General features: G+C 49.2%; 1 protein-coding gene across 50 annotated transcripts in view; it reads left to right on the top strand.

Moving 5' to 3' along the window:
• The window catches only part of MICAL3 (microtubule associated monooxygenase, calponin and LIM domain containing 3), a 223,105-nt gene that overhangs the window by 77,111 nt on the left and 125,049 nt on the right, over positions 1 to 20,945 (top strand). The window contains exon 1 of one of the 50 annotated variants that reach the window (XM_078343187.1): positions 13,879 to 13,991. The exons of the other annotated variants lie outside the window; for them this stretch is intronic. The gene's annotated coding sequence lies outside the window, so the exon portion shown is untranslated. Of the gene's footprint in view, positions 1 to 13,878; positions 13,992 to 20,945 lie in introns of those variants that run through there. 50 annotated transcript variants of the gene reach the window in all.

Genomic DNA, 20,945 nt, shown 5'->3' with positions numbered 1-20,945 from the left:
TCCTACCTTTGCATCTTGTCATGAGCCAGTAGACTTGACTATTCGTGGAACTAGTCCTTCCCTATTCCCTTTGATCTTTGGGTTGGGTTTGGCTTTTCTAAAGTTGTGTTGTGAGGGTTTAACAGCCTTCATCAGAATCTGTGTTCTTCTTCCTTCTTCTTTTTCCTTCCTCCTCCTCCTCTTTCGTTCCTTCTTCAGACAGAAGAGCAGCTATGTTGCCCAGGCTGGAGTGCAGTGGTGCGATCATAGCTCACTGCAGCCTCAACCCCTTGGGCTCAAGCGACCCTCCCACCTCAGCCTCCTGAGTTGCTGGGCTATAGGTGCATGCCACCATGCCTGGCAGGATCACTTCTCCTCTTCATAGGCTGATTCACAAATACTTCTCACCACAAGAAGTCTTATTTTTGAAGTTGTATCCAACTGGCCCAGAAAGGGCAGATATTAAAATGACAGTTGATTGATACATTGAAAAAATCAGATGGTGGCATTTCCTTGCCCAGGCTTTTGTCCTTAACTTCAGAGTTTTGAAGTCCAGGGGCCTTGTCTGGTGTTTTGAAGGCATGTTCTGACTTAGGAGTGGTACTGGACTGCCAGTTATGATGCTTCGGTGCTAGGGGAGTATGAGGACCTTCAGTACATATGGTATGTACATCTGTGCCTGCAGAAAAGGGCTCAGGTCATTAGTGTGTGCAGTAGTGTCGCAGGTCCCGATGTCTTTTAATTGGTTATCTGCGTTTCCATGGTGTCCTTTGTGGAGTAGCTCTTTCTGGCATTAGGTGGGCAGAAGTGACTGAGGCTATTTGCTGTAGAGGAGAGCAGTTGCTCTAATTTAATATAAAGACAGGAGCCTTGTTTCCCAGTCACTCTCCAGCCAGGAGGGCTTTTCATTTCTACGTGTGGAAAGCAGTATTTGTGTAGCTCCTTTGGAAATGATTGATGTCGTCTTACAGAATCGCAGAGAGGCAGGTCTGTTCTTCGTAAGGTACAGAGGGTTGAGTCAGAGCCCTTCGTGTGGCCAGATTCACTCTCCAGAATTCATCCCAGCCTCCCAGGCTTCCTGCCCTGCCTCTGCATTTTGGCCTCCCAGGGGGATGGCAGGGATGCCTGGCTACTGCTTGCCCCTGCAGCACCTTTGTGAGGGAGTGGGAGGTGCAGCCCTTCTTCTGTGTGGCACTGGTCTTCAGCCAGTATATGGCTTGCTGAGTGGGGTGCTGGCTGAATCTCAGGCCCTGCTCCCCCACCTGCTTTGTCTCAGTGTGTTTCCTGTTGCTTGTAACAGAATGCCTGAAGCTGAGTGTCTGGGGACGGCCTTCTTAATTTGGGGACTCTGCAGGCAGCGTAGGGCTGATCACGTGGCAAGGGAACTGAATGTACCAACTCAGGTCACTTCCTCCTCTTTTGAAGACACCAGTCCCACTCCCATAATCCATTATTCCATGAATAGATTAGTCATTAATCCCAATGACTTCCTAAAAGCTCCACCTCTCCATACTGCCCCATTGGAGATGAAATTTCTACATGAATTTCCAAGGGAACAAAGATTCAAACCACAGCACCCCTTTACTGGGAGCTTGTATGCTGTACGTGGTAGCCAGGGGTAGGAGCAGGAGCCTGGGACGCACACAGGTCATGAGCTCTAATGCCTATGTAGATGTGTGCTTAGCCTTCACTGCATGTTAGCCAGATGGTTTTGGCAACATGTGCTGAACGACCTTGAGATGTCAGCTCGAGCCAGGAGCACTGGTGTGGAGAATGGTGGGCTGACCTTCACAGGTGAGTAGCAGCCTCACCCTCTGCCATACTTCCATTTAGTCCTAGACTCGGGGTATCAAAGCATTAGCTTAGACCAAGGGACTCTTCATTCATTTCAACACTCAAATCTGTTGTCCGGAATTGTACTTGGTATCTGAGTGCAGCACAGTGGTCTGCCAAGTTTAAGCTCAGGAATGCACAGAATCCCGGGGGCCTCACACAGCCTACTTCGTTGGTAAGGAGGAGTGCTGATAGCACAGCAGCATAGGGAAAAGGCAGCCCACCCTCACGACAGTCCAGATCTGTATTGCCTGTGGAGCTGTGTTCATGGCTGAACCATACTGAGCTTGGCTGTATGTCCAGCTATTCAGCGATCTAAGTTCAACCACTCCCCGTTGGTTGGTCTGGTCTCCCCATGGAGGTGTTAGTTTGTGTTTCATTCCTGACACCTGTGAGTTTTTGTGGGGAAGTGGGATAATGTGGGATAATCGGGGCTTTAAAGTGAGGCACTCCTGAGCTCGAATGTTGTCCTCCTCTGCTTATTAGCTGAGGAAGTTAATTACCCTATGATCCTGAGTTTTCTCGTCTGTATGGTGAGAATCATGATTTCTTACCAGATTGTTGTGAAGATGAAGTGGAAAGATTTCTGTAAAGTGCCCAGTCATGCTTGACACTTAAGAAAATTTAATAAACGGAGGTAGTTACTATAATCAGCAAGACATGGTCGACAGACCTCTCATGCCTCCTTCTTACAAAAAAAGGGATCTTTGTAAAGTCTCATACTGAGCTTGGAATCTGACCTTGAAGTGTAACTGTTGGCCAGAAGATGAAGAGAATATGTGCGCCTTTGCAGGTAATGTGTTGGCTTCATTCATATCTTGAGTGCTTTAATGCTGAAAATAAGACAGAGTCCTCACTCTCAGGAACTCGTGAATCTGGGGAGACAGTGGTGAAGTTAGCAATCTGTCTTTGATAGCAATCCATTTAAAAAAAAATAAGTATGGGACTGAAGTAGATGGGGGGAAAAAGCTGGTTTGGCATTATCCAATTTTAAATAATGTCCTTGGGTCCTCGAAAGGACCGATGATAGAACAAACAGGGAGTATTTCTTTGGCCTACTTAAAAGCAGTAGTGATGGAAAGAAGCAAGAAGAGACCATGCAGGCGGTCCACCATTGAAGCAGGTGCCGAGGGTAGCTTGCCGTGTGACTCAGGGTGTTGTTCCCTCTCTCTTGACTTCCGTTTCTGCATCTCAAGAGGAGACGTCAGCATCTGCCTTCCAGACTCACAGAAGTACAAGTTGTAAGTAGGATAATCTGCATGGAAGTACTTGGAGAAACATGAAGTGCTGCCTGCATACGTGGTGCGGTTGGGGACATATGGGTGGACGTTACCGCGCTTTTGCAGAGGAAGGTGGCATCAGAGATGAATCCCAACAGAGGCGTGAAGACCGAGCACATGCTGTTGCTTCTTGTCCTGCACTTCTCTGCTTTAAGCAACTCAGAAAAGCTTCCCTGACTTAGGGCCTCTCCTGCTATTCTAAGTCACCGTCACCTGTGCATGTCCTTCCCAGTACCCATGTGTTGTCATTATGTGCTTGCTTGCTCTCTTGTTTATTGTCTGTATTCTCCACTAGCCGGTAAGCTCCACCAGGGCGGGTGCTGGGTTTCCATTCACCACTGTCAGTTTCATCAAGCACAGGGCCTGACATACACTATGCACTTGGTAAATAATGTGCCAAATGGAGACACATGTGTCTCCTGCCTGACACACGGCTGCTCTGGGGATGCTCAGGTGTACACCTCATTGGCATCTTCTGAGAAAGGTATCTAAGAACCCTGCTGGTGCAGGTTCTAAATGCCACAGGCTGGACCTGTGACTCATCCCTGCCCTTCCTCCACATGTCCCTTTCTGCCCATTTAGGGATGCCCTACTTTGCTTGCATTCAGGGTGCATACTGAATTTGCTGAGTCTGTCCCTTCGGAAGGGACAAGTTTCTCTGGACTTGGTTCCATGGAGTTGGTAGCTTGCTGGTAGCTTGCCAGGCAGGGAGCATGTGTCCGGTTGGCTATTTATATAGCACACAACCCTGGCCCTGGTCAGCAGCCACACCCCTTTGGGCTCCCAGCTGTCTGCCTGATCTGATGCCAAGCCCTCTTGTGTGGTTCTTCCTTAGCATGTGAAGCCTGGTGCAGATTCCATTCACAGTCTGCTGGGCCCCTCAGACACGGTTTTCTCACACAACTCATGTGATGCCCTTGTGGGGCTTTTGTTTTTAGTGTTTTTTTCAAATGGTGGTATAACATACATTTTATCAAGTGCACAAAGCTTGAGTGTGCAACTTGAATTTGTATATATGTGAACGTCTGTGTTGCCCAGCAGGGTTCAGTCAGGGGAATTAGGGATAAGGGACTTATTGCTGGAATTAGAATCTCCCCAAGTTGGGGGACCAGGGTGTGTGGGGGTCCAGATGGTCAGGAGGTCAGAGAGAAGTCACTCTACTCGCCAGTTGCCTGAAGTACTGGTGTGGGTGGACGCCCCCGAGCTCACAGGGATGCCTGGAACCCAGTCTGCTGCGCAGGTAGAGCTGCCGGAGGGGAGGGTGCGGGGAGGCACTGCCTCTGGGGAGCTGCGTCCAGTTGGGTCCATGGCTCACCGACTGGTGACAGGCCTGGGGCCTGTGGTTGGTCAGCAGGGTCAGCGTGAGAAAGAGGAGCTGGCCACAGTGTGGAGGGCAGGACAGGCTGGAACCTCCAGGTACCCGTGTCTCTGTCCTTCACCTCATGGCCACTTGCTTCAGTTCGCCTTTTGGGCTTTACAGAACTTCCTGGTTTGGCCAGTTCTAACTCAGACTCTAACTGGGGGCCCTGGGAAACATAGTTCCCAGCTTAACCAAGTTGACACAGCACCACTGTCCAGAGCAGGGTCCCAAGTCCCGTCCTCTCCCAGGTAGCCACTGACTGAGCCAACTTCTGTACCATAGATGTGAGCTTTGTTTGTTCCTGTCTGTGTACATGGAGTCATACGGTATTTTCTTCCCCAAGTCTGCCTTCTTTTCCCAGTACAGCTAGTCTGAGTGTCATCGGTGTGGCTGTGTGCTGTAGTCGTCCATTCCTGCTTCCTGCGGTGTGGTATTCCGTTGTCTGACTGTAACTGCAACTTCTTTCTCATTTTGCCGCTGTTGGTCATTTGAATGTTTCTAATTTTGGAGTCTTATGAATAAAGCTGCAGTGAACATTCTTGTACTTGTCTTTTGGCTAACACAGACATTCATTTCTGTTGGAGGTATCCCCAAGAACACAACTGCTGAATTTTAGGGTAGATGTGTGTGTAGCTTTAAGAACCACTGCTGAACAATTCTGCATAGTGGTTGTACGCGTTCACATGCATGTTGTCTAGAGTTCCAGCTGTTCCCTTTCCTTCCCTACTCGTGCCATTGTCAGTCTTTAATTTGAGTCATTCTGATGGTTAATAGGGTCTCCCGTGGCTTTGATGGCCTTCCTGGTGACTAATACGTGAAGCACCTGAATATGCCTTGGTGATGTCAGTGTCCTCTTTTGTGATGTGCCTGACCAAATCTGCCTGTTTCTCCTTTGGCGTCTGTTTCCCTCCTTATCAGTTTATACAGAATTTTTCTACATTCCAGACATGATAGTTTTCTTGGTTACACGTAGCCCTTTTGCTTTAAAGAGGTGTGTTCCTTCTGAAATAGAGCACAGAGACTGAGTGTGGTGGCACACACCTGTAATCCCAGCACTTTCGGAGACCAAGGCAGGCAGGTGGATCACCTGAGGTCAGGAGTTCGAGACCAGCCTGGACAACAGGCAAAACCCCATCTCTACTAAAAATACAATAATCAGCTGGGCATAGTGGCGCATGCCTGTAATCCCAGCTACTTCGGAGACTGAGGCAGGAGAATCGCTTGAACCCAGGAGGCGGAGGTAGCAATGAGCCAAGATTGCGCCACTGCACTCCAGCCTGGGCAACAGAGCAAGACCCCATTAAAAAAAAAGAGAGAGAGAGAGAAAAATGAAGTAGAACACCGATGGGTTTCCAGCCTGCTTACAGAGGGAAGCCTAAAAAATGTGGTTACTTATTGATCTTTTTTCAGGAATTGGAAGTTAAATAACCCAATTTACACATGGTTTTAAAAACAAAATATTGGAGGCTGGGCATGGTAGCTCATGCCTGTTAATCCCAGCACTTTGAGAGACCAGGATAGGAGGATTGCTTGAGGCCAGGAGTTTGAGATCAGCCTGTGCAACAGAACTAGACTCTACCTCTATGAAAAAAAAAAAAAAAATTAGCCAGGCGTGGTGGTGTGCATCTGTGGTGCCAGCTACTTGGGAGGCTGAGGTAGGGGGATCGCTTGAGCCCCAGAGTTTGAGGTTACAGTTAGCTGTGATGGCGCCACTACACTCTGGCCTGGCAGACAGAGGAAGACCCTCTCTTTCCAAAAGAGGAAAGAAAAAGTTCTAAGAGTGCCAGTCATTTGTTGCATCAGGATAGTGTCATTACAGTGATTGTGCTTGACCCCCGTGGTGCACGTAAAGACACAGTACGAAATGTCTTTCTAAGAGTTCTGGTTTTCATCGTATCAGGGCAGTGTGGTACCTGTATTGTGTTATGTAAAGTCGCTTTTATAAGATGTTTCTTAAATGCTTCTCTCACGTGTGAATCACAGCAGTCTTAGTTCAGTGAGTAAACGTGTTCACCACACCGTACTGCACATAGTAAACTACGTCAAGACACATGTAAGTAAAGCCCCACCTTATCTCAAGTGCTCAGAGTATACACTCAGAAGCCCAACCTTTAATTCATTCCCTAAAGATCTGGGTGTTTGTTGTAGGTCTGGCACTGCTAAATGCTGGGAATAGAAACCAGACAGAGAGACACTTCCAGGAGCCCAGCATCTGCTGGGAGATGCTTGGAGAGCAGGGGTGTGAGGTCTGTGTATAGAAAGAAGGAAAGGGCAGAGTTGTTCTGGGGAGGGCTTGGAGATGTGACCCTAAAGCCTTGATGGATGAGTAGGTTCATGTTTGTCATCTGCCTTAGTTCATAGAAGACAGAGGACAAGCAGAGGTTCAGAGAAGATGTGCACAGGTTGGGGAAGTGTGTGAAACAAATTGTATGTGGAAACATACTGTGCTGGGAAGAACGTGGATGTTCTAGAGTAACAGGCAGATGTGTGGGGCTGAGGGAGCAGCAGGCAGATGTGGGGGCAGATTAAGGCCATGAGGGTGGAGGTGAAGCAGGACCAACAGCCAAGGTTAGCCTGGCAGGGAATTGGTGTCTTTCAAAGTATAAACAGGGAGGTGGCATAAGTAGATTTGTTTAGAAAGATCACTTTGGAAGAAACATAGTATCTGCATGGGACTTGCACACTGGAGCAGGGTGTATTTGTGTCCCCATGTTCATGGCAGCATTATGCACCGTAGTCAAAAGGTGCAAACAGCCTCGCTGTCCATCGATGGGTGAGTGGAGAAACTAAATGCAGTGTGGACTACAACAGAATTATTATTCGGCCGTCAAAAGGAATGAGGTCATGGTGTATGTTACAATGTGGATGAACCTTGAAGCCCTTATACTAAGTGAAATAAGCCAGACACAGAGGGACAAATACATGATTCTACTTACATGAGGTACCTGGAATAGACAGAGTAGAATGGTGATTAGCGTGGGCTGAGGAAGGGGGAAGTGGGAAGCCAGTGTTTAATGGGTAGGGAGTTTCTGCTGGGGATGACAGAAAAGTTCTGGAGATAGACTGCAGCAATGGTTGTGTAACATTGTGAATGGGTTTAGTACTGCAGAATTGTACAATGAAAATGGTTGAAAACAACTTATCTTAGCGCAGTGAGAAAAGAAACCCAAAACTACCTTGAGGAAGGGTCTACATTTAGGAGACTGCTGCAGGCGTCCAGGTGGAGATAATGAAGCCCAGCGCAGTGCCGTTAGGAAGGAAGGAATAAATGGGTGAGGAATTTAGGGGGAACAGATGGAAATGCACCTGGACAGTGCTGCTCCCCACAGTGCTTAGCATGGTACAGTCGCCTGCACGCCCACACACCCCACCTTCTGCAGCGGGAAGTTCTGACTTAGGTACCTGGCAGTGTTACTAGAGTTGCGATTCAGGGGGAGACATACATTTGGGAGGGAAGATGGGGTTCTCTTTTGAGTAACCTGAGTTGGAGGCACCCTGGCATTTTCTAATAGAGAAGTCCAGGGGACAGTTACAAAGATGGTGCTGGAATGAAATAGAAAGAAAGAGGGCCAAGGGCAGAGCCCTGAGAGCCCTGTCTCCTTAGGAAGTGGCCCAAGAAGCCGTAGGAGCATGCGGAGAGGAACCAGGGCAGGAGAGTTCAGCTGTATAATCCTTTGTTCTCCGCCAGCGTGGCTTTGGGGATTCACACTGATTCCTTGGGGTATTCCTTTTCCAGGCCAGGCTGTGGTTGGGAGGGCACAGACATCCTGGAATGCCAGGGCTGAGGATGGTGAAATGGACTCAGGAAGGGTGTTTCTAAGTTGGATTGTATATCGGGAACTTGTCGACCTTTAGTCTTCATTCCTGCTTTGTTGATTCCACTGTTCTTTCCTTGCATCTTTGCTCATGTTCTACATACGAAGAAACATCGAGTGCTTTGACCAGCATCGGGGTCAGGGTGAAAGATATCTGTAAGACCTGACAGTCCCATGGGTACCATCAATTAAAAGGCCTGCGTGTTTATGTTTTCCAAGGTCAAAGCTTTTTTTTTTTTTCATAAATTTTATTTCTCTGATCAGTGATTTAGAAAATTATTGGGTTTGGGACTCACAACCCCTCATTTTATACAGTAGTTTTGCAAGCATCTAGCTGTCAGGAGGAAGGGACAGTGCCTGTTTGAGGATGTAATGGAAACGTGTTTGATTCCCTGGCTGTAGCACTGTGATCTGTGCAGTAGTACTGCTCAGACGCGGCGGAAGGAGGGCGCCCGGAAGTGCAGTAGTACTGCTCAGACGCGGCGGAAGGGGGGCGCCCGGAAGTGCAGTAGTACTGCTCAGACGCGGCGGAAGGAGGGCGCCCGGAAGTGCAGTAGTACTGCTCAGACGCGGCGGAAGGAGGGCGCCCGGAAGTGCAGTAGTACTGCTCAGACATTGTGGAAGGAGGGCGCCCGGAAGTGCAGTAGTACTGCTCAGACATTGTGGAAGGAGGGTGCCCGGAGAGCATGGGCAGATGAAGGGGCCTTCATTCTAGTTTGGGAAGCACTATTCTCAGCAATAGTTACTTTAAAAAAAATTGTCTTAAGTTTCCAGGTCCTGCAGCCAAGCCTAGTTGAGTGCTTTTCAGGCAGAGGCAGGATAACTGACCTCCTCAGCTTCCTGCCTGCTCTGACCTCCTTTCGTGTTGCTGAATTGGCAGCAACAACAAGTAGGTCCCATCTTCTTTTTTGACATTCATCAGCCTCATAAAACTGACTGAACCGTAGTCCTCTTCAGGTTTGGGAGTTATTAAACACCCTTCAGGGTGGTGGAGATGTTCTAATGCTAGATGATGGTGGTGGGTGCACAAGTTGGCAAATTGACTAAAAATCACGGATTGTGCACTGAAAACAGGTGACTCTTACTGTCTGTAAGTTGTACTGCAATCAAGTGGTGTAGAAAAACATGCCCTCCAGTCCTGAGCACAGTATGTTTTTCTGCCCTGGTGGTGCTTTTTGGGCAGCCAGATGCCCTGCTCTGAGTGCTTTGGCTTCCTGGCCACCCTCTAGAGGTCCTCACGTCAGGAATTTGGTATAGCTTGTGGCTCTCACCTGGCTCCCCTACCCTTGCTCTCCCAGGTGCTTGGCACCTAGCGTGGTTGGAATATTCACCAGGAATGAGCCAAGCCCATTTCAGTTTCTGGCCAGAGGGTAGCTCTCCAGGATCCAGAGGCCAATGTCCAGTTTGCAGCTTATTCAGATCCCATGACTCTTTCCCCCTCAAGACCCAGCCATTGCTATTTTGTCAGTTTCATTGCTCTGTTGACACCCAGTTTGCAGGGTGTGTTAGGCCATTGTTGTGTTGTTATAAAGAAATAGCAGAGATGGGTAATTTATAAAGAAAAGCAGTTTTGCCGGGCACGATGACTCACACCTGTAATCCCAGCATGTTGGGAAGCCTACGCAGGTGGATTGTTTGAAGTCATGAGTTCGAGACCAACATAGTGAAATCCCATCTCTAATAAAAATACAAAATTAGCCGAGTACGGTGGTGCACAAGCCTGTAATCCCAACTACTCAGGAGGCTGAGGCAGGAGAATCGCTTGAACCCAGGAGGCAGAGGTTGCACTGAGGTGAGATTGCACCACTGCACTCCAGCCTGGTTGACAGAGCAAGACTCTGTCTCAAAAAAAAAAGAAAAGAAAAGCAGTTTAATTGGCTCATGGTTCTGCAGGCTGTATGGGAAGCATGGTGCCAGCATCTGCTTTGGTGGGGCCTCAGGAAGCTTCCAATTATGGCAGAAGGTGATGGGGAACTAGCATGTCACCTGGCGAGAACAAGCGTGAGAGAGCAAGGTATCGATGTGTCAGTCTTTTAAACAGCCGGATCTCACCTGAACTAACTGAGCAAGAACTCACTCATCACCAAGGATGGCGCTAAATCACTCTTCAGGGATCCACACCTGTGATCCATTCCCCTCCCACTAGGCCCCACCTCCAGCATTGGGAATCACATTTCAACATGAGATTTGGAGGGGACGGGCATCCAAACCGTTTCACAGGGCAAGCAGGGAACTTCGGTGAAACTTCAGTCTCATGTTCCATCTGAAGTAGGAGAGGAGGCTGCACCTGTGGTTGAAGAGTGACTTCAGTTGTCTATGCACTCTAGCCTTTTACTCTCTTTCTACTATTTTCTTCCTAAAATTATCTAGATGATTGGAAATCAGGTAACACTCTTTCCCTGCCTTTGTCCCAAATGCCTTTTATGAGTTGGATTGCAGTGGTAGAAAGCAGGTTTGTTTCTATATTTGATTGTTAGTGATCTTCTCTTCCAGAGCGGTGGCTTCCATGTTGGTGAAGGTCGTCTGCCCTCACTGCCGTGTGTCAGCTCTTGTCACATACCAGTTTGTTTGTACACAGATTTGCTGTCGCCAGCGGGGCTGGAAGCTTACTGTGCACGTTGGGTTAAGTTGCCCTGAGGAGGGAAGGTCACAGTACTGTGCCGTTGTGGGCATATTCCTCCGTCATCCTGCAGTCATTTATGTGAAATGCCTGCTGTCCTCACACTGTGGCTTGAGGCGCTCTAGGGCTGCTGGTTGGATGTCTTCTGAAATACAGGGTTGCTTAATTAAGGCCTTTTACAAAGTCTGTATGGTCTTATATGTCCGTGGTGTTTAGCACAGGTTGAGTATCTCTTCCGAAATGCTTGGCATGGATGTGCTTTGGAGTTCAGATTTTTTCAGATTTTGGAATATTTGCATTAGACCTACCAGTTGAGCATCCCTAATTTGAAAATCTAAAATCAGAAGTGCCCCATTGAGTGTTTCATTTGAGTGTCATGTTGATGCTCAAAAACGTTCAGATTTTGGAATTTTCGAATTTTGGATTTCCAGATTTTAGATGCCCAACCTGTATCTAGATCAAGTATTTATTTTAGTTGAACAGAGTACATTGGCTTTTTCTTGCCCCAGTGAGTGGTATTTCTCAAGGTGGTATGTTTAATCTGTGCCTGAATTAGTCCGAGGGGGTGAGACCTGCCTGATGAACTGGCTGTGCCTGGTGAGTTGGTGTCCTGAGTGTGGTGACTGGCTGCAGACACAGAGCTGTCCAGGATTTGTGAGAGGGCTTGCGGTGTCCTTTGGTAGCCTTCCCATAAAGATGGTGATATGGTTTGGCTGTGTTCCCACCCAAATCTCATACTGAATTGTAGCTCCCATAATCCGCACGTGTCATGGGAGGGACCCCGTGGGAGGTAATTGAATCTTGGAGGTGGTTACCTCCATGCGTTTCTTGTCAGAATGAGTGAGTTCTCACGAGATCTCATGGTTTGCTTTCTTGTTTGTTTTTTGAGAAGGAGTCTTGCTCTGTTACCAGGCTGGAGTGCAGTGGCATGAATCTTGGCTCACTGCAGTCTCCACCTCCTGGGATCAAGCTCTCCTGCCTCAGCCTCCCAAGTAGCTGGGACTACGGTCGTGTGCCACCACACCTGGCTAATTTTTGTATTTTTAGTAGAGACAGGGTTTTACCATGTTGGTCAGGATGCTCTCAATCTCTTGACCTCGTGATCTGCCTGCCTCAGCCTCCCAATATGCTAGGATTATAGGCTTGAGCCACCGTACCCAGCCCCGATCTGATGGTTTTATAAGGGGCTTTTCTCCCCCTTCACTCTGCACTTCTCCTTGTTGCCACCATGTGAAGAAAGACCTGTTTGCTTCCCCTTCCACCATGATCGTAAGTTTCTTGAGGTCTCCCCAGCCATGCTGAACTGGGAGTCAATGAAACCTCTTTCCGTTACAAATTACCCAGTCTCAGGTATATCTTTAATAGCAGCATGAGAATGGACTAATACAGATGGCTTCCCTGGAGTTAGGACTCTTCTAAGCTGCAGTTGGTGAGAGGGTCACAGCAGTAACACATTCTAACATCCCTTAGGGGACACTTGGGATGGTTCAGATTTTAGGTTTCAGTCCTTGGAGCAAGCCAAAGAATATGCATCCCAGAGCCAGGAGGCCAATGAGCAGTAGTCCTGTGCCTGCAGCAGACTAGACAAGTGCTTTAGAAAACCAAGGGGTGGGCAAAGCCCAGCTCAGAACCTGAGGCTGCCACCGGGCCCCAGCAGGTACCAGAAGGTGGCCTGGGCCTTTTGGCCATCAGGTGCCAGCATCTTAGGCCAGGGTAGATGTAGAATGGAGCCGGTAGGCCCCTCTGGCTCTACACTGGCTAATCTCATTGGTGCTGAATTGAGTAAAGATTAATAAGTCTTCTGTTAAAAAAAAAAAAAAAAAAAAGTGGTAGATTCTGGCTTGGAGCCCAGAGCAGCTGGAATTTTGGAGCCCAAAGAGGTCATGGCAGTTGGTTTTTGGCAACTGGTCTTTGGGAGAAAAGAAAACCACAGTTTTGGCCATAGTTCGATATGCCCCGGACAGGGTTGGGTGACCCCTAGGGCAGGGGTGCATACGTGGGGAGAAGCTGTGGGCTATGGACTTCGAAGGCCCTCCCTGAGCTTGGGGAATTTGCAGTAATCCTGGAGCCGAGAAAAAAGCTTGTTACTCACTTTCCCTGAGTATTTCATTTCCAGCCAAATGGGTCTCCTTCCCGTAGAGGTGATGTGGTTAGAGGTGTAGCTGATGGCGCCATCTCAGAGCTCAGAGGGAGAGGTCTGGCCTGGAGAAGCGTTTGATCCGCTGATGAATTGCACCTGATCCCATACTCTTAAGCTCATTTCAAGGGAAAAGACATTCCACTGAGCTGGTTTAGGGTCAGTTGTCTAGATTTATTTCTGCTTTGGAGAGAACAACTGACATTTTCTCCATGAAAATAGTTGAAGAAAAGCATGGCTTTGGAGCTAGCTAGCCCCCATTCCCTTCTGTGGCTTGGAACCAAGACACACTGCTTGGGTTTGAGCATGCACAGGAACCTTACTGAAGAATAACGACCCTGCTGCGATAGCACTGTGTTCACCGTGCCTGCGCCCTGGTGCCTACACTGGAACCTGGTTTCTTCTTTCCCGAGCCATTTGCATCTCTCAGAAGCCTGTGGGGCATGAGTCTTCCCTTCAACTTGTCTAACCCTTGGGAGCATCAGCATCACAATGCCAGTGACTTAGTGTCTGAAAAAGGTAAGGATCATCCTGGAATGTGAACAGAAACCAACAGCTCTGTGACTTTAGACCCTTATGCCGCAGGTGAGCCTTCTGTTTATCTTTGCCCTTGTTTCCTGGCATCTGCCAGCATCTGCACTACGTGCAAGCATGAACGTGAATTCCTCTACCTAACCAGAGCCAAACACAAATGGGCAGGCAGTTGTGGACTTAATTCCAGAGCAAGTGAGGAATGTTGAAGGGGAGGCTGGCACTGAGGTGGGAGGGAACACAGGGAAAAAGGTGATTGGCTGCCTGGGGCTGGGGTAGGCGGGGTCTCTGTAGTGAAGTCCGGAATGCTGAGCTGCAGTCTCAAATGGAGGAGGGGCACTGTAGGCAGAGGTGAGGAGGCGGCGGAGGTGAGGAACGTGTGAGAGCCTGGTGCATCCCAGGAACCTGAGAGAATGGGTTGCGTCTATTAATAGTGGTGAGAGAAGTCGGGCTTTTTGAGCCCGATTTTTTATTCTTTCCTAGTGTCAGTGGAGGCTGAAATGGGTCACATTGGCTCTGACGAAAGACCCCTCTGGCACTCGTGGAGGATGTATTGGAGCAAGTTATGATTAAGGGGCAGCTGGCTGAGTGCAGTGGCTCATGTCTGTAATCGGAGCGCTTTGGGAGGCCGAGGTTGGTGATTACTTGAGGCCAGGAATTTCCTTGTGGGCGAAATGTGAGGGGGTCAGCTTTGCAGTCACCCTAGGTAGGAGCCAGAATGGAAGGTGGGTTTGCATGGCCCACTTCCCAGCTTGGCTTTTTCCTCTGGGATAAAAGCCTCTGGTGTGTTTGGGGTGCCAAGATTCATTTTCCTTTCACACTAGGAATCTCCGGGCCTCTACCAGGATCATGCTAGGGAGATGAACATTCTAGTTAGAACCAGCAGATGGGGTTGAGGAGTGGGGAACAGAGAAGGGTCTGAGGTGACCGCAGATTTCCATTTGGTGGATTAGGGTTTGACTCTTTGGGGTGGACTCCTTGGGAGGAGGCACCTGTGTGATGGTAAATGGAGATGTTCGGCAGCTTTGGCTCTCCAGAGCAAGTCAGAATGATAAAAATCCAGGGTTATCCAGTTTTACCAGAGCAGCAGATGAAAGAATCGCAGCTGAGAGGCTGGAGGCTGGCGAGGAGAGTAGGCAGAAGCCAGAGGTGGAGCGCAGCCAGGGGAGGGTGGTTCCAGGAAGCTGCCGCAGCCCGAGAGTGAGCCAGATAGGACTGGAACGTGTCTGAGCCCATCTCACTTGAACGCCACTGTCGCCCTCAGTGGAGTGTTGGAGACAGAGGCCAGATTGGAGAGGGAGTGAAAAGATGACTGGAAGAGGGCCATTAGCAGCCTGGGGACAGGCTGGGACCCCGAGATACCGAGCCAGGCTGGAGGAACCAGTAGAGGTATTGTAGAAGGCAGTGTTGGGGCCCTCTCTGTGGGTGGAGGTGATGGGCAGGTGCAGCCACATCAGTCCTCACTTTGGGGACTTGCAGAAAAGATGCTTCTGTCCCACCCCCATCCCACTCCCGAGGCTGGCGTTTCACATGCAGCTTTCCCTCTCACCTGCCGCTCCTGCCGCCCAGCAAGTCTGAAACGCACAGAAACCCTTTGAGTCCTCCGTCCTCCTGCGGCAAGTGAAGAAGTGCTGCCTTATCTGACCCCGGGCTTGCGGCACCTTCGTGGCTTTCTCATGTAGATGTTAGCCAGACAGGCTACTTGGAATCAGAAATGTTATGGGTCCTTCACTCGCCTCTGGGAAAGTGGGCTGGGGCTGCTGCGTAGCATTTGCCAACAGGCAGTTCTTTTCTGGAAACCAGTTTCTTTTTATAGGGGATAGTTACACGGAAAGTATTTGGCTGTTGAAACAAAGCTGCCTCCAGGTCCTGGCCCCTGACCTGCTCACTCCTGCTGCAAGAACAGGTCCTGAGCTGGCTGTGGGGCCTGCTGGGCAGAGCCTGTGGGAGCCAGGTCCAGGGCTGGTCATTGTCATGGGAAAAGGGCAGGTCTCCAGGGGAGCACCTTCCCCCATGGGCAAAAGCCATCTGGACTTCCCTTGTAGGGGTCCCAATCTCTGTGACTCCCAGCTTGGTGGCACTGCCTGAAAACACACAGTTCATTTTCATTTGATACAACTTGTGTCTCACATCCTAACACAGTGCTGCCTGGAGAAGTTCATGTACATAGCCATTTGTTCATCAAGTGGCCCTCACTGTGCGCCAGCCATTGTGGTCCAGGAACTGTTCCCAGGGCAAGGACAAAAAACTCTGAACAAAATGGCAAAAATCCTCACCCTCGTGGAGCTTACATGTAAGCAGGAAGATAGACTGTAAGTAGATAACATTTAGAGGCCAGGTGCGGTGGCTCACCCCTATAATCCTGGCGGGAGGCCAAGGCAAGAGGATTGCTTCAAGCCCAGGAGTTGGAGACTAGCCTGGGCAACATGGTGAGTCTGTACAAATAAAAGCAATCGGCTGAGCTTGGTGGTCTGTGCCTGTGGTCCCCGGTACTCAGGAGGCTGAGGCAGGAGCATCACCTGAGCCCAGGAAGCCACAGTGAGCTCTGATTATGCTCCTGCACTCCAAGTTGAGCAACAGAGTGCATCCCTTTCTCAAAAAATAAAAGCACACACAAAACAAAAACATTTGGAGTGTGTCCGTTGTGGTAAATACTTTGGAGAAAACCCGGGAAAGAGGATGAGCAGGTTTAATCGGAGTGGCCAGGGAAGTCCACCTCAAGAAGCTGACGTTTGAATATATGTGTCAGCTCCATGAGAAGGCTCGTGCCGTGGAAGTTGGCGCTTGTTTTTCTCTGTTCACTGCTCTGTTATTTCTGGAGTGTAGAAGAGTGCTCGGGCCATAAGAGATGCTCAGTAATATTCTTGAGTCAATGGATTGGAGGGAAGAGCATTTTTAGACAAACGGAACTGCAGATGCGAAGGCTGAGATGAGAGGGTGTCTGATAGGTGGGAACTGATAGGTGGGAGGCGGGTGCGGCCGGCGGGGATGGGAGAGACTGGCGGCAGGAAAGGAGGCGACAGAGGGAAGGCGTGTGTGTGGGCGCAGGTCTCGTGGGGGTTGCACGAGGTCAGAACTGTTTTTGTGATAATACTGAGTGGTGTTATGTGCCTTCTCCGCCCTCATTTGTCCAGGTGTGTACAGTGGGCTTTTCTAGAGGCTTCGTGATACGTGCTGCTGCTGCAGACAGAGCAGGCGGGAGAATCTGGCTGCCAGGCACTAAAGAGATTTGCAGAAATATAGAACATTGTCACGCTTCTCACTAAATTTCTATCTTGGAGAGTAATTGTTGTGGGTGTTGTTTTTTTTTTTTATAAGATATGTTAATTATTGTTATTTTAAAGTGAATTAACGTTGACATGTTTTCTGAGTTTAAAATTTTACATTTAGTAAATCTTGATAGGTCTTTGGGTCCTCAATAATTTTTTTTTTTTTTAAGAAATGGTCTCTCTCTGTCCCCCAGGCTAGAGTGCAATGGCATGGTGGTCGCTCACTGCAGCCTGGAACTCTGGTCCTTGGTAGCTTTGAAGTGTATAAAGGAGTCCTGAGACCTAAATGTTTATGATACGTTTATAGGGCCTTGTAGGACATTATTTTGTATTTGCTTTTATGCTGGCTGTGACGGGAAGTCATGGCTGAATCAGCCGAGGAAATTTAGTGAAGACATTTTACCAATTCCTGATTTGTCCTTGAGGACAAAGCAGGTACATCCAGGCGGGCGGCATGTTGTGGACGGGTACTTCGGCGGGAGAAGGCTCTGGAGTCACTGTGCGCTCGTGCTTCACTCCCTTCTCATAGCTGGGCTTATCTCTGCCAGGAGAGATAGAGGGAAGGGACGTGCTGTGTACACAGTGTCCACAGGATGCGGGTCGAGAGTGATAGAGCAGGGGCAGGGTGTGATCAGCAGAGCTGTCTCTGATAAGGTGAGCGAAGACCTGAAGAGCTAGGGGCACTCCTGAAGAGCGAGGGCCAGGGCAGCCCCGGCCGGGGAGGCCTTGGTGAGTAGGAGGAAGACATCTGGCTGGGCCTAAGGAGTGTTGGGGAGAGTGGCAGGACCTGACCTGTGACTGGGGTGCAGAAGTCACGTGTCTGATGTGTGTTTTAAATGGATGCTCTGGCTTCATTGTGGAATATTCTGGGGGTAGGTTGGAGGGAGCAGAAGTAGGGAGGCTCACTTAGTGAGGGAGCTGGTGGTGTCTTACAAGGATGATAGAGAAGACACGGTGAGAAGTGGTTGGATTTGGCTGTATTTGAAGGTAGAACACAGTTTTCTGAAGAACGGACCATGGGCTGTGACAGAAATGCAGATGGGCAGAGTTTTGGGTTGAGCATCTAGGCAGCTGGTGGTACTGTCTACCGAGCTGCAGGTCACCAGGGAAGGACAGGCTCTGGCTAGTGGCAGTGGGAGTGTCGCCTCAAGTGCTTTAAGTTTGAGATGCCTGTAAAACATCCAGGTAGAAATATCACAAGCGGTTGGTCATACAAGTGCAGGAGAGAGGAAATAAATATTAAGGCACCCTTGGCTATCAGTACTGTATGGATAAAGCCATGGGGCGGGAGGATCCTCCATGGCACAGCTTTCCCCGTGGGTTGTGTCTCGTTAGTGGGTCATGAAGGCCATACAGTAGGCACCAGCACTTTTCAAAACATGAAATAGAATCGAAAACAGTATCTCAGTAGTAAGGGCTGTTGTAAAATGTTTACTTTTATGCTGACTGATATGAGAATTTTGTCCTGTGAAATGTTTTTAAAATTACATGTATGTAAAAAGAGAGATAGCTGTGTCTTAGATCACAGTACAGAACGTTTTTTTAACTGTAGATCATAGTTTAAGAAGTTTGAAAGTCACTGATGTAGAAGGAAATACAGCTTGAAAAGAGACCAAAGACTGAGTCGATTTTAGGGCTATGTCAACATGCAGAGGCTGGGGTTGGGTCTGGGACAGCAAAAGATGCAGAGAGGGGCTATGAGGTCACAGCAGGACCCAGAGAAAAGTGCCCTTTTGCCTTGGAGACCAGTGGGGTGAGGAGGGGAGGTGAGCTGTGACTTGTGACCAGACAGATGGAGGAAAAGGAGAGTTGAGAACCTATTGTTGGATTGGGCAGCATGGAAATCATTCATGATCTTGATGAGACATTTCTGTGGGGGGCTGAGGACAAGGTCTACTTGTTGGAGGTTCAGAGAAGTGGGAGAAGAGAAAGTTGTGAACAAAGCATTTCAGCGAGTCTTGCTGTCAAGGGGAGCAGAGGACGTTAGTTGGAGGGGGTGAGGTCAGGACTGGGTGTTGAAAGACGTGCTTGCTGAAGACAGTTCAGTGGGGTGAGGGAGGATCACTGCAGGGTAGGGAGCATTGGGGAGGCAGCATGCTTGAGTAAGAACAGGGTCAGAAGCACAGGTGGATGCTGCTCTTTGTCATTGGAGGGAAGGCAGATGAGATGGGCAGAGACGTTGACTACCCGTAGGAACTTGGAAGAATGCCAAGAAGGTGGAGAAATTGAGAACCATGGCAGGAGGGAAATTGTGTTTTGTTTTGTTTTTGAGACAAAGTCTCTCTCTGTCGCCAGGCTGGAGTACAATGGCGCAATCTTGGCTCACTGCAACCTCCACCTCCCGGGTTCAAGTGATTCTCCTTCCTCAGCCTCCCGAGGAGCTGGGACTGCAGGTGCCCACCACCACGCCCAGCTAATTTTTGTATTTTTGTTTTTTTAGTAGAGATGGAGTTTCACCATGTTGGCCAGGATGGTGTTGATCTCCTGACCTCGCAATCCACTCTCCTTGGCCTCCGTAAGTGCTGGGATTACAGGTGTGAGCCACTGCACCCGGCCCCTGAGAAACTGTATTTTTGTTTATGGTTTTTTTTTTGGAGACAGAGTCTGGAATGCAGTGACACGACCATGGCTCACTGCAGCCTCAGCCTCCTGGGTGGCTAGGACAACACGTGTGGGTCACTATGCCCGGCTAATTTTTCAATTTTTTGTAGAGATATGGGTCTTGCTATGCCGCCCAGGCTGGTTTTGAACTCCTCCTAAAGCAGTCCTCCTGCTTCAGCCTCCCAGAGTGCTGGGATTACAGGCATGAGCCACCACACCCAGCCTGATTTTGGTCTTCCACACATAAGTTGGATCCTTGAGAAATGAACATTGCAAGCTGATCAGCTTGTCGGTGGCGCTGTTGACATGCCATTGATAGTTAGGCAGGTGTGGGATGGCTGCTGGGCCTAGATGGCCTTTCAGATGGTGCTGAGCCTTGCCTGCAGTGTATTTTGTGATTCCACGGCAGTGATGGCAGGCAGGCGAGGAGAAGCCCCAGACTCTTCCAGATTAGTCTTCTGCCAGCTGTGTGTTGGGCCAGCATCTGAAAGCCTTAGCTGCAGGCTCTGCCCTGGGAGAGCAGGAAATGACCTCACTGAGCGCCTTGGTGGGACCTTGCATGTTTTCCTTGACTTTTCCAGTCATCTTTGTGAGGTATTTCTCTTATTTCGGACTGTTGGAGCCTTGCCATTCTCTGAGTCCCTGTGTGCAGTGGCCTGGAGGTCACCCTCTGTGGCCTACCAACCAGCCAGCTTCCTGGGTCTGTACAAGCGCAGGTGACTGGGTAGACCTTTAATCAACAGAACCTTATTGAGCACCTGCTGTGTAGCTGGAACTGTACGTGGTGCTAAGCAAAGTATTGGGTTGGTGCAAAAGTCAGTGTGGTTTTCGCCATTAAAAGTAATGGCAGGTTGGGCTCGGTGGTTCACGCCTGTAATCCCAGCACTTTGGGAGGCTGAGATGGGCGGATCACGAGGTCAAGAGATCGAGACCATCCTGGCTGACATGGTGAAACTCCATCTCTACTAAAAATATAAAAATTAGCTGGGCATGGTGGTGTGTGCCTGTAGTCCCAGCTACTCGGGAGGCTGAGGCAGCAGGAGAATTGCTTGAACCTGGGCTGTGGAGGTTGCAGTGAGCCCAGATGACACCACTGCACTCCAGCCTGGTGACGGAGTGAAACTGTCTAAAAAAAAAGTAATGGCAAAAGTAACTGCACTGACTTTTGCACCAACCTAACGGGTTGGATCCCAGCCCTTGAGGAGAACAGCTTTTTCTTGAGATTCTCCTTTGGTTGTGTTTTCCCACATCTTCAATGAGGCTTCCTCCCCTCCCAGAGGCCTTTCGTCACCCCTGAGAGCAGTGCTTTTGGATTAGTGGGCCAGGAAGGTGTTGGTCTTTTGGTCCTTTGGTAACTCAGCTCTGTGCTGTTGACAATGGGCAGGTTGAGGTCCACCTTCTTTTCTTCCCCAAACTCCTACAATGGATGGAGGAGTATTCCGTGATTGGAAAATGTTTTGTAATTGACCCTTCATAGGTGTTGCTGACGGTGGGGTGCGAGAGCCTGCTGCAGAATGCAG

Source organism: Callithrix jacchus, chromosome 1, assembly GCF_049354715.1.
Source record: "Callithrix jacchus isolate 240 chromosome 1, calJac240_pri, whole genome shotgun sequence".
NCBI classification, from domain to species: domain Eukaryota; kingdom Metazoa; phylum Chordata; class Mammalia; order Primates; family Cebidae; genus Callithrix; species Callithrix jacchus.
Note: the sequence above shows the minus strand (reverse complement) of the source record. Positions and strands in the feature narration are given on the sequence as shown.